We start from the raw sequence: 13,625 nt of genomic DNA on the forward strand, positions 1-13,625 counted from the left end.
TTATGAGAGCCAATCCGAATTGAAGGACATTCTGCAAAATAACTAGCTTGTAATCCTCAAAAGGTTGTGAAGGTCAAAGATTGGGGAACTGTTTTAGGTTGAAGGAGGCTAAGGAAATATAATAACTAAAAACACTACTTGACTCTGACCTGGATCCTCTGAGAATTAAATGAAAGCGATACATCTGTGTTAAATTCTTGATTTTGGATAGTTGCATCATTGTCATGTAGGAAGCAAACCCTAAAACATTTAGGGATGAAGGGATATGAGGGCAGCAACATACACACTCAATTGGCACAGGAAACGAAAATGAAGTTATTTGTACCATACTTGTAATTTTTTTTTAAGATTTTAGCTATTTATTCACGAGAGACACAGAGAGAGAGAGAAGCAGAGACACAGACAGAGGGAGAAGCAGGCTCCATACAGGGAGACCAACATGGGATTCGATCCCAGGACTCCAGGATCACGCCCTGAGCCAAAGGCAGACGTTTAACTGCTGAGCTACCCAGGCGTCCTCATACTTGTAACTTTTCTGTAAATTTGTGATTGTTTCTACACCAAAGAAACTAAATAATTCAAAGGTGAGGAGAGAAATGAAAACAAGATAATCAAGAAATAATTATATGGTATGCCAGTTTGATAGCACCACTCAATCTTGTTTGTGCCTCTACAGATCCACTTACCACATCACAAGGAACATATTTGTGTAAGGACTACTCTCCTGCAATCTACTCTAGGATATATATTTATAGCCTCACTGCTTAAAATGGTTCATACCCATGCTTGAATAGATAATTGGATTTTAAATAACCTACCTTGGTTTGCCTTCATTTTTTTTCCACAAAAGAGGAAAGTTCATATATCTATTAAAGAAGTTGCAAAAACTTGAAACAACTTTCAGTGCAGAGCACAACACATATGCAAGCCACCAATGCAAAGAGTAACACATTGCTTTCTTAGAATTATTCAGAAAATTCTTTCCAAATCTCACAAGTCTTCAAGAAAATAGCTGCGTGTATCCCTGAAAACGGTTTCTTGAAAAGGAGTCAAACATAATAAAAGAATCCCTCAGCTTGTAAACCATACTGAGAATTCTCTAAAGGGAAGCTTGTTTCAGTTGGGTCATACCCGTCAGATCATGTCCCCACTCTGTTTGTCCTTTGGCTAAGGGGTAAAATAAACGTTATTGAAACAGGTGACTGCTAAGATTCCTACTTTACTGTTTACGATCCTATTCCTTGTTTATCCTGTTCAAAACTGAGGCAGCCAGGGCTCACACTGACTAGAATTCATGTACACAGGGAAAATGCCCACTTGCCTCTTGAACATCAAATAATCCCATGGCATGACTTTAACATAAACAATTTAATAAGAGCCAAATGTACGTTGGGTTATTTGGATAAAACTATCTCTGTAACGTGTTTTTTCTTAACACTATATGCGAAATGTCAAAGCATCCAGAGGCCAGGGTAACCCCACCTTTGCTTCCTATCGCATGTTTCTCTTTGCAACTAAACACGGTTTGATATTTTCAAGATTGAACCAAGTTTCCTGTCTTTATTTTGTGCCTGTTGCTAATTTTTAACTTAAACGTTGTAATATCCTGCTTTACACTCTGCAGCTTCAGTGGGTTGAGGCAAGATTCGCTGGCTTTAAACTCTTTTCACAACTAATTTTGAGTTCTATTTCAGTTTTCCCCACCCCCACCCCCACCTCCTGCATTATCTCTTCTCATTTCCATGGACTATTTTATTCCAAGATTCTGTGTAATATTAAATTACAATAATAGCAATCAAAGTCATGGGGAGCTAAAGGATTTTCGATTGCAGCCCATGCTTGGCTCTCAATAGCAGGGCAGAAGGAGAGCCTGAAAAGCACAACAATTCAGAGAACTTGCCAGCAGACCCCATTGTCCTTTCAGTTTCTAATGACACTGAAGTACTTCCATGATTAAAATTTAAAGGCTTCCCAGTAACCAAGTAATTTGCCCAAAACTCCTTATCTAGCACTCACCAAGAAGACTCTGATTTTAATATACTATTAATCAAGCTCCAGCCAAGTTTACCACTGATACTTTCAATTACAGAGAGACTAGCTTCATCTCTCTCAGTGTGTATATTGAGGGGAATTTTTTTTTCTGATTAGTCAGTTACCCAGCAATGAAAGAAACCACAAACCTGGTTTAGACACATATTACTAAGGCATTAGTTATAGTTTTGATAACAACAAACCAAAATACTCTAAACTATTTTAAACTATTAATTGTTTTTGAGAATGATTACAAGTCTGAATTCCTTGGTGTTCACTCATAACAGAGAGCTATTACTATTATAAAACACTCATGTGTTCATTAAGACCCATGCAGACACATACTTTAAAAATATAAAAATCAACTAAGAAATTTATTTCAAAAAAAAATGAAGATATGCAAAGATTTATCTATGTTTGTTTCAGGGTTGCTCATAATGCCGAATATTTAGAGCAATGTAAATATTCAAAATAGAAAATTGATTATACAAATTATGGATCATTCTTCCAAATAACTGAATAATATAACAGTAGCTTTATACAACTTTTTTTTTTTAATATGGGAAATATGTGTCCTATATTAAGTAGGAGAAAAAGCCAGTTTGTTAAAATTCATGCAAATGCACAAAAAACCTGTCCATATACTCATCTACAGATGACCAGTACTTACGTTTTGGTGATTATGAGTCCAATTTATTTTCTTAATTCTGCATTTTCAAATATACATTCAAATACACATTCTTTTGTGACTATTTAAATGACATTAATTCATCTCATTCCATACATAAGAATTCATCTATATAGCCAAGGAATAATGGAAAATATTTGTCCTCTTTTTTTCTTCAGTATTTATATAGTACCATAAACAATTATTACACCAAATCTTATAATTCTGTAGAAAAAAATATGGATAGCATTTGTATTACATTGTACGTTTGTGACAAAAATGTAGACAGTGTACATGCAGCTTGGGGAATGATTAAGATGATTACTAAATTACCTTGGTCAATTAGTCAAAATAATAAGATTATTATTATTTTACCTTCCTGTATAATTTTTTATTTTCTTTCTGGGAAAGTTATTTTTCATTTACCTAAAGCCAAGGAATTGTATTATATTTAATACAAACTATAGGATGACTTCAAACAATAAGTAACTATATGGCAGTATTTGCTGGTGAAAATAAGAAAAGATGAAATTAAAAATTGAATTTTCATAGCTTGAGCTAGAAAAAATATAGTTACATACTATCTTATTTATGGTTTAATGTAAATTAAGTTTTAATTACTTATATCTACTAATGATCCACACAGTAATACAGAAGAAAAATACATTTTCTGTAAAGAATTTCATTCAAAGAAATGAGCAACTCCTAATTCTGGAGGCACAGGGTCTTACTACTGTTTGTATGCTAAGTTGAAATAACAGTATTATTGTTATTCAGTTACAAAATCAGGTTTTTATAGGAAAAAGTTATTCACCAATATGTTACCGATAATAGCTTATATTTGTATGGGATTTTATAAAGCTCTTTTAAACAATTAAATGCAACTAAATCTCAAAAAATAATAATTGAACTTCATATTAATAAATATTTTACAAATGAGAAAATTGTGCATCAAATGCTAAATGAGAAAATGTTCAACTTTACTAATAATGAGAAATAAGCAAATAAGCAGATTATCTTTTTAAATCTATAATATTAAACAATTATTTTATTATTTTGATGATAACATAGGACACTGTTGGAGATGTGGTAATCTAAGATTTCTCAAATTTCTAGGGAAAAGTACAACTATTCTGGAAAGAAATTAAGAAATGTGTACCAAATGTCAAAGTATTCACATCACTTGAACAGTCTCACTTCTGAGATTGAAGCCTAAAGAATTTGACTGAAATAAAGGAAAAGTTTATGAGTAAAGATGTCCATTGCTTTATTATTTATAACTAAAAGATACAATTTAATGTGCAGCAATAGCAAAAATAGGCAATGAAATTTCAACACTAAATCTATTAAAATTATATTAACAATTATTTTTAATTGCAAGAAAGATTTTCACATTATATTACTACTTATAATATGGTGACATTTAAAAAATATAGAAGATAGGAATAAAATAAATCAAAATGTTAACTATAGTTATTTTGTAAAAGGGGTATTAACAGTGATTTTTAAATATTCTTTATTATAGTTTTTAGATTCTTATCAGTGAGTAAATATTGCTTCTTTAAACAGGAGAAAATGTAACTAATTGCGTTTTAAAACTTTGAATGTCGCCTAAATATCCACTGGATTTATCTTACCTTGAGCTTGACTTATCACTATTTATTCAATTGAAATCCTCCAAAGCATTTTACTTTAAAGATGACTGAGACCAACATAGAGATAAGTAACATTTTTTACAAATGACAATTTAAAATATTTCAAATACTTTGTTTTTGCCATTAATGTTAGATTTGTGGAAATTATATTTGGGGAAATTTTAATTCCATTATGGAGTAAAAAAAGTCATTGAGAAATAATCCTATTGCAGTTTTAGACATCCGTGATTTTAATCTTTATGATTACAATGATTACCCATGGTGATCAGTAACTTTGAATTTTAAAAATATTCTGCAGGAGAAATTCATCAGCCCTATCTCGCATAGACTCACTTTTAATATCTATGCTGAGACAGGTTATCTAAATGAATTTTATTTTTTTAAATTCTCTTTTCTAAAAGCTATGGTCTGAGAGTAACAATTTCCTTTTATACTTAAATAATGATAATAAGATGGAGTGACATATTTTAACCAAATATAAATATGCTGTTCATGTGAACATATTTAAAACCTATACATGCATAACTTTGAATATATGTGAATGCATGTCATGAAATACTTCCTGGGCCTTTTCTAAACTAATGCTATACAAAGTGAAGAAATACTTATTTTTTGGTGAGCTTTTATTTGACATTATAACAGCATCCAACCACCTGCATACATTAGATAAAAAATCCTCAGTGATTAAAATGCCAGTGATTAAAAATCCCAAGAAAACAAATGGATTCAAATTAAACTAAAAACATAAAATCACAGGTAGTTTGGACCACTTCTAAGGAAAAGAATCACAAATTTTATAATTGCTATTTCCCAGTTTTGTTTGTTTTTTTCTTTAAGATACTGGTAACTTCATATTAAGACCACAAAATAGATCTCTACTCATTCAGAGGTGATTGAATTATGTATCTTTCACTTAAGTCTTTTTTAACCTGACCTTTAAATTTTAATGACTACATATTTAACATTTTAAAATAGTCTCCATCTCTAACTTCTAAGAGGGGTAGAGGATTATTAGAAGGTACCAAATGAAGCCACAAATGTGTTTTATATCTGTATTGTATGTCAACTAATTACACAAAGATATACACAAGTATTGAGTAAATAAAAGTGAGTATCTGTGACCTGAGAAGTAGTAAAAATTGGCTAACCGATTTCTGTTTCCTAATGAAAATTCATTTCTTATTTTGCATATGTACTCGATTAAGACATATTCAAGTTGGATATTTCTTGAAAAATTTGAACCCTATCAAATAAACCTTCACTAGTATGCAGGTTTACTCTTCACTAAGGGGATTCTCAAGTTTCAGAGTGCTAAGTAAATCTTACAATAGAATATTTAAGCAATTGTCTATAGTTTAAAATAGTGTTGAGCTTCACTCTGCATTACCTTCCCACAAAATGCACAGCATTAACCAATTCTTTTCTGTCAACTAGCAATTTTTGGCAGATCCCTTTTGCATGATTCATGAAGGACCAGTAAAAGGCTAATTGTTCAAATTAATTTGCGTAAATGACTAAGCAAGAGATAACAAAATTACATCTGCACTTGTTTGGCAAAGATTCAATAGCAGCGGCCCTGTACTGCCAGCTGCTTCCAGACAACACTCTTGCAGAAATTAAAAGCTACAAATATTAATTAATACACTTTTTTGGTACGTTAATTTGCACTGAAAGGTTCCGGAGTGCAAAACTGCTGAGAAGATGAACCATGATAATTAGAATTAATGGGATGGATGCATGTTTTTTGCAGCTGAAGTTTTAAAAACCCATGAATGGAACTGGGAACTTGAAACTGACATTCCCATAAATCTCTATGATAATGCAGCTATTAGTATTAGAAGGATTAAGTACTATGGCTCCAGAGTTATCCATCACATGACACATTATATCCCATCTGTCATTGCAGTAGCTAAGACATGATAGCCGTCCTTGAGGAAGCTGTGTGAAAAGCTTTGGGAATTCAAGGAATTGTAGTGATGACTGTCAGACTACAAAATGAATAGCTCAAATCTCTGACTTCTAAACAGAAATAATAGCCAGCACTCTGTATTTGTCAGCTTAGTACTTTACAAATACTCTAACTCTCATAATTGTATTTAAGTTTAGTTAGGCAATCTGAATCATATAGATAGATGAGAATGGAAAAAAAAGAATAGTACAATATCACAGATTTTATCTTTAATTCGTGTATAACCTTAGGACTATGAGTTCCCTATAGGATAGTTTTTACATAATAGTATTATTAATTATACATAGAAACATCTTAGGAAAATCTTACTGTTGACATATTAGTAAAAATACTGAAGTCATTCCTGATGCAATGTGACTAAGAAGTGAAAATTCAATGCTAGCAAACTCTGGACCTTCAGTTTTATCCATACATAGAAACATCTTAGGAAAATCTTAAAACTTTTATGTAGCTCATTCTTAGCAATAAAGAGAACATGCCCTTTTCAACACAGAATTCACAAATATTGGTAATGTATGCTATACAACTACATATATATATGTGTGTATATATATGTGTATGTGTATACATATGTGTATGTGTATGCTATACAATAACACACATATATATGTGTGTGTGTATATATATATATACACACACGCACGCGCGTATATGGAGAAATTTTATTTTTTCTGCTTAAAAAAAATTTAAAAATGAAATTTACTTAGCTTCCAGAATAAATGCAAACACTTATTTCATTTAATTATTTTGTACTTAAAAAGGACACAGTATCTTAAAGCTGAAAGGTAATTGTTTTATAGCATTCTCATTTGGATCACTTAGCAGCTTCTAGGAATGTAGCAGCCATCCTGGAGTACTGCATGAGAGATTATGGGTAAGTCAAAGGAGTTTTAAGATTTAAATAAATAGGAAAATTCTAGGGCAGCCCGGGTGGCTCAGTGGTTGAGCATCTGCCTTTGGCCCAGGGAGTGATCCCAGACTCCCAGGATCGAGTCCCATGTTGGGCTCCCTGCATGGGGCCTGCTTCTCCCTCTGCCTGTGCCTCTGCCTCTCTATCTCTCTCTCATGAATAAATAAATAAAACTTTAAAAAAAAAAAAAAAGAATGTCAAAGAACATTAAATAATTTATCCGGTGGGGGGGAGTCACACAATAATAGTTTAAGTAGCTGAGGACTTATTGCACTAAAGAGACTATAGATTTGATTTTACAGAGAATGTCTCAGTGACAACACTGATGAAACCTGGTGAATACCTTTAAATATGGCGTTAGAAGACATTTTTCAGGGGGTGAAGTAGAACTTAGTCATTTGCTTGCTCTATCACAATAAAAAATTTTGAAATACTTTTCCCTAAGAGGATAGTTTCTATCTACAAAAATAACAATTTCAGTTATGTTAGATAATATATTTTTAGATTTAAATGGCCAAATGATAGAATGAAAGTTTTTTGTGTTAGAATGGAGAGGGCAACATGTCAAGGCATTCTCTACTTGACTGAAAAAATCCATGCAACACCCCTAGAATACTACTGTAGGATGCTCATTCGTACTGCCCAACATGACTTCCCTCGACTATTTACTCAGTTTACTACTTTAGGCTTAGAAATATGCCCAGTCCACAATCTTTGTTGCTTATCAGGATTCATGTCTCATATCAAAATTCTTGAAAAATGTAAACGTTATAAAATACTTCTTTGGAGATTCAATAGGCTTTTTTTTTCCCCTACAAAGTAGTTTTTATAAGCCCTTTAGTTGTATACTTCTTAAACTGTCAAAATGTATGCTATTTTCTAATTTCTAGACTCAAATGTATATTTTTAAAATACTTCACTGATTTCAGTTTTGTTTGATGATAAGATGTATCTAAATCTAACATTCATAGTTGATTTCAGGTACTTTTTAGAGTAGTTAAAACTGTTTTTGTCAGAAGGCACAAAATATTTTTCAGTTGGTAATATGTTTCTACACATATACATAATTTCAGAACTATGTAGGCTCTATTGGTTTCTGCTTTGTAGGTGCCAGGTTAGCACAGTGCCTGATTTAAATTTGTCATTTTATCAGGACAGAATTATTGGTCCTTTTCTAAACTAATGATATTGCCTGAAAAAAAAAAAGTTAGCTATCTCTATTATCACCTTATTTGTAAATAAATATTTCAAGAAATAGCACATATCACATGCAACAACAACCCAATATGAAGAGACCCCTATTTCCAGAAAAATACACATATTTATACAAAGAAACCAAGTACCACGTTGACATTTTATTTCTTTTGGGTAAAGTGACAAAAATTGAGAGAAAATATCTCTTTAACAAAATAAATGTAATTAAAATACACAAAACAGGTACTTTTTTAAATGGTAAATTCCTATCATTAGTATCCAATACCCATTTTATTTTTAATGCCCAATGAAGAAATAGTTCATATATAAAACTAAGAAGATTTTTGTCACAAAAATCTTAAGGCAGTAGGACAATTTTCCTGAACATATTTTTTATATCATAGTTTTATAAATCAAATACACATACACAGCTTTACTCAACTTGGAAGATCATATACAATAAAATCTCTAAGGTGAGGAGTAGCAAGAGGGGTCAATACATGACCCCAAAATATGCCACTCTGGCATGTGGATTATTTGAGTTGAAGGCAATCAGGACTCAGTTGATGCAAGGAGACCTTTTACCATTCCCTTAACTATTTAAAGGGATTTAGATAGGAGGCCTTGCTCAGAGAGCTCTGAATGCCCTATTTGTATGGCAGGGCAAACATCTAACTACCAACATTCATTCTTTCTATTGTCCTTTCAATTTCCTTCCTCCTCTTTAAAGCTCTAGGCTCTGATTCTATTTATTAGTTCGGGATGGCATATAAACCTCAACTGCCCAATATGCCTTTGTGTCTTATTATGTCTGTGAGGCCCAATTAAAATGTAATTAAATTTGTTTTTATTCTATTAATCTGCCCTATGTTAATTTGATTATTAGATTAGCCAAAGAATGAAGATAGGTAGATTAAAAATATTCCTCCCTAATAGACGCTATTCACAAACAGGCATAGTATACAGTCTCCTGGCCTAATGACTTCCACACAAAACTTCATTGTTCCTATCAAAGAAAAGGAATGATACCTAGTGCATTTCTTCCACCTAAAATGCAAATCAAAGCTATAATGAAATACCATCTTGCAGTAATTAGAATGACTAGTATCAAAACAAACAAACAAACAAACAAACAAGAAATAACATGTGTTTCCAAAGATGTGGAGAAAGGAGAACCTTTGTGCACCGTTGGTGGAAATGTAAATTGGAAAACACTAGCTAGGTTCTTTAAAAAACTCAAAGTAGAAGTAGCATCTATCCAGTAATTCTACTTCTGGGTATTTACCTAAAGAAAACAAAAATACTAATTTGAAAAGATCTATGTATCCCAATGTTTATCACAATGTTATTTTTAATAGCCATGATGTAGAAGCAACCATCGACAGAATAATAAACAAAATATAGTATATATACACAATGGATGATTACTCAGCCATAAAAAAGAAAGAAATCTTGCCACGCATGCCATGGATGAGCCTAAAGGGTATTATGCTAAATGAAATAAGTCAGACAGAGAAAGACAAATACCATATGACTTCACTTATATGTGGTCTCTAAAAAACAAAATAAATGACAATAAAAAAGAGAAATAGACTAATAAATATAGAGAACAAACTAGGGATTGCCAGAAGGGAGGGAGGTGATGAGATCGGTGAAAAAGGTGAAGGGGTTTAAGAGGTATCAAATTTTAGTAACAAAATAAGTAAGTCAGAGGGATAAAAAGAACAGTGTGGGGGGGATATAGTCAATAATATTGAAATAGCTTTGTATGGTGACAGATGGTAACTACACTTACGATGACATTTAGCAATGTATATAATTGCGGAATCACTATGTTGTACATCTAAAACTAATATTATCAACTCTACTTCAATCAAAAACAAAATAAATAAATAAAATGCTTTCTGAACAGATTTTTGCCTTTTGAAGGACTCAGCTTTAAAAGAACAATGTATATCTTATATCAATGGCACAACTTCTATTAGCTATCCTACAGAAAGTAATCTTTCTGACTTGTTCCCTCTTACCCTCTGTACAATATATACCCAACAAACTATATGCTTCACTTTGGGGTATTTTATTTTATTTTTTTATTTTATTTTATTTTATTATTTTATTTTATTTTATTCTATTTTAAGTGATTATTTAAATAATTTGTTCTATTTTCCATCAGTCCTACTATTATGCTGCCATAATAAATTAGGTTATAATTTCTTCAGAGACAGGGTCTCATACTCATATGATCTCATACTTCTGAATATCCATCATAATCCTTACTGTCACTTGTTTGGATTTGACTTATTCAGCATTTGGAAGGGCTTCAAAGCTCACAATGACCAACCTCCTTTTCTGGAAATTTCTCTCACTAAAAGCTGCCCTACTCTCACTAGCACATAAGCACAACTGTAATACAGAAATTTGTTTCTCGTGCTTAAGTAGGCACCATAGTCAACAAGAAAATCAGACTTTTTCCCCCCTCAGAAATTTAAAATGTGTGTGTTTTGTTTGGTTATTACAAAGCTACTATTAATACTTTGGGGTGAGTCCCACAGGACTACAAAACACTCCCAGGAGGGACCCAGAGGAGAGAGGCTTTCTGAGGGGAAGGAAGCACTGAGACTCAGGAAAAAGGGAGGCCATTGGTAGTAGAACCTGTGACTGCTAAAGGAGGACATGCCAGTACGGTGTGACACAGGCTGAGGACAAAAAGGTTAGACGGAAAGCCACAAAGCTACTTGGCTTCCTCCTTCTTCTCATTTGTATTTTTCTGCTCCTTGTCATGACCTCAGAGCCCCTCTCCTCGCCAGTGGCAGTAGAAAGCCAATCACGTCAGAAAAATATGGAACATTTCATGAATTGGCAGGTCATCTTTGTGCAGGAGCCAGGCTAATCTCTGTGTCATTAGAAATTGGACATTTGTAACTGAGGGGACAAATTTCTAGAAAATCTTTAAAACTGTGTCAGTTTTACTACAGTGTTTTAAACAGAATGTCTGTGAAAGCTTCTAGCTGAGGTTCCTTATCTGGATTCTTGGTTTTTCACATACTTACTGCATTCTACAAGTTGGTTACCATTGTGCAGGATTTTTGTTTGTTTTTAGTTACATATCCAGTTACTTATAATTCTAAGAAACCTAACATATATATAGCACTGTATTCCCTGGAGTCAGCATCATAAAAGAAAACCTTGAAGTTAGAACTGAGGCTTCAAAATAAGGAATATGGTCTTTATAACAAATTTTAACAGAAAACAAATAGTAATTTCTTATAAAATTCCTTTCTATAAATGAATAAACATACCCACTTTGCTATATATAGATATCCTAGGACCAAAATCATGTCAATAAAAGATGGGAAATGTCTTTTAGTATGAGGTGCATGAAGTTTGATTACATAAACTTAATCAAAATATTCACTCTCTTAAAAATTTGAAGAATCCCATATATGCTTGCTTCATTCTTCTGCTCATCTTAAATTTAGGGTATGAAAGTTTTCTTTTTCTTGTTAGACTTCTCACACCAACACCAAAATAGAGCTGTCTTTAAGAAGTGAATTCATCATCCCTAAATTCTTCATTTCATTTTCAATGATACATTATGAAACATATTTTGATTGTGAAAAGTCAATGTCCCATATCTTAAGAAGTAAAGATTACATTATCCCATTAATGAACAGGAAAAAATAGTGCATTCATAAGGAAGTCAAATGATACCTTTGGGATTTGGTCCACACAGATACTTTAAGGGAGAACATCTGTCATGAGAGAGACAATTTCTTTCTGTAAGAAGCACACAGAATCTATACAGTAGGAAAGTCCTTTATTCACAAGGAGGCAAGAGAGAGTAGAAAGCATTTACTTGTCTTTTTTTTTTTTTTTCCAAAGATTTATTTGAAAGAAAAAGAGAGAGGAGGGGCACAGAGAGAAGAAGAGAGTCCTAACACAGACTCCCAGCTGAGTGTGGAGCCCTACACAGAGCTTGTTCCCAGGACCCTGAGGTCATGACCCGAGTGGAAATCAAGAGAGTCAGATGCTTAACCAACTGAGCCACCCCGGCACTCCTGTGGGTCTACTTCTTGAACATTTATTATTGTGGTTTCTTAAACCAAATTACTAAAATTGGTATCTAGAAATAATAATAATAATTAATAATAATAATAATAAGGTATCTAGAATAATAATAATAATAAGGTTTCACACACAGTCAATAAGGTTATCACTCCAGGGAAGAAAATGTTTGACATGGCTATGTATAAATTGCAGAATATATTAAGAATTTTGACATTATGTAAGAAGAGGCATTTTAATGCCTATAGTTTCTTGGATAAAACAGCCTAGCACATCGATGAAAAACAACAAGTTTTAAATTTTTCCACCAACATGTGGCTACTTGTAGAATTTTAACAATCAAAACATCTATTTGAAGAATTTTATCAAAAAAAACTAAGGTTTTAAGGTTTAGTCCGAGTAGAGGGACTAGATAGAAAGGCTAGGAAGGTACCATATTTCTTTAATCCAATGCATTGTGACTGAATGATATGCTACAAAGCCTTTGGCAACTGCTCCTCTGAAGTTCAACTTACCAAAGGAAAATGAATGAACCCTGTTTACCCCTTACTGGTAATAACTCACCCTAATCTTACCAAGGAAAGATCTACTACCAGGTTTCTAATAATCTTAGGTTTTTGTCATCCTAACTCCTTTGAAAGAAAAGCTTTCATTCTTTGAAAAAACATTAGAATAAAATTCCTTGTGAGATTACTTTACATTTTCTATTCATAAGCCCCAAATAATAGCACACCAGAGTAACAGCAGCAGCCAAATATATTTACCATGTGTCTGACTGTTGATTACCCTTTATTTAGAAAAATATACTTGAGATCAGGTATGGGTTTTCTACAGCCATGTAGCAAAATGGAAAAATCACTGTTCTGGGAGCTAGACTCCTCCAAAGGCACTTGGGTTATCTTGAAGAAGTCATTTGAATTCCCCTAGGCTCACTCTATGCATCCAGCGTATGGAGCCATGAAAACTACATTCTCACCAGCTCAATAAGATCAGTGCAATTAAGATTGAGAGTTGATTTTAACTATTCAAAGCAAAGATAAACATATGAAAAAATTGCTATTCCCATCAATTTACATGTGGCTTAATCTTGATAACTTAGAAGTAGCGGGGAGGCTCTAAGAAATGAGCTAAGCA

General features: G+C 32.7%; 1 long non-coding RNA gene and 1 pseudogene across 3 annotated transcripts in view; both read right to left on the reverse strand.

The window, feature by feature from the left end:
- The window catches only part of LOC140612132 (uncharacterized), a 119,894-nt gene that overhangs the window by 19,311 nt on the left and 86,958 nt on the right, over positions 1-13,625 (reverse strand). The window lies entirely within an intron of this gene.
- Positions 11,260-11,358, reverse strand: LOC140612153 (U6 spliceosomal RNA; annotated as a pseudogene).

This window comes from Canis lupus, chromosome 20, assembly GCF_048164855.1.
Source record: "Canis lupus baileyi chromosome 20, mCanLup2.hap1, whole genome shotgun sequence".
Taxonomy (NCBI): domain Eukaryota; kingdom Metazoa; phylum Chordata; class Mammalia; order Carnivora; family Canidae; genus Canis; species Canis lupus.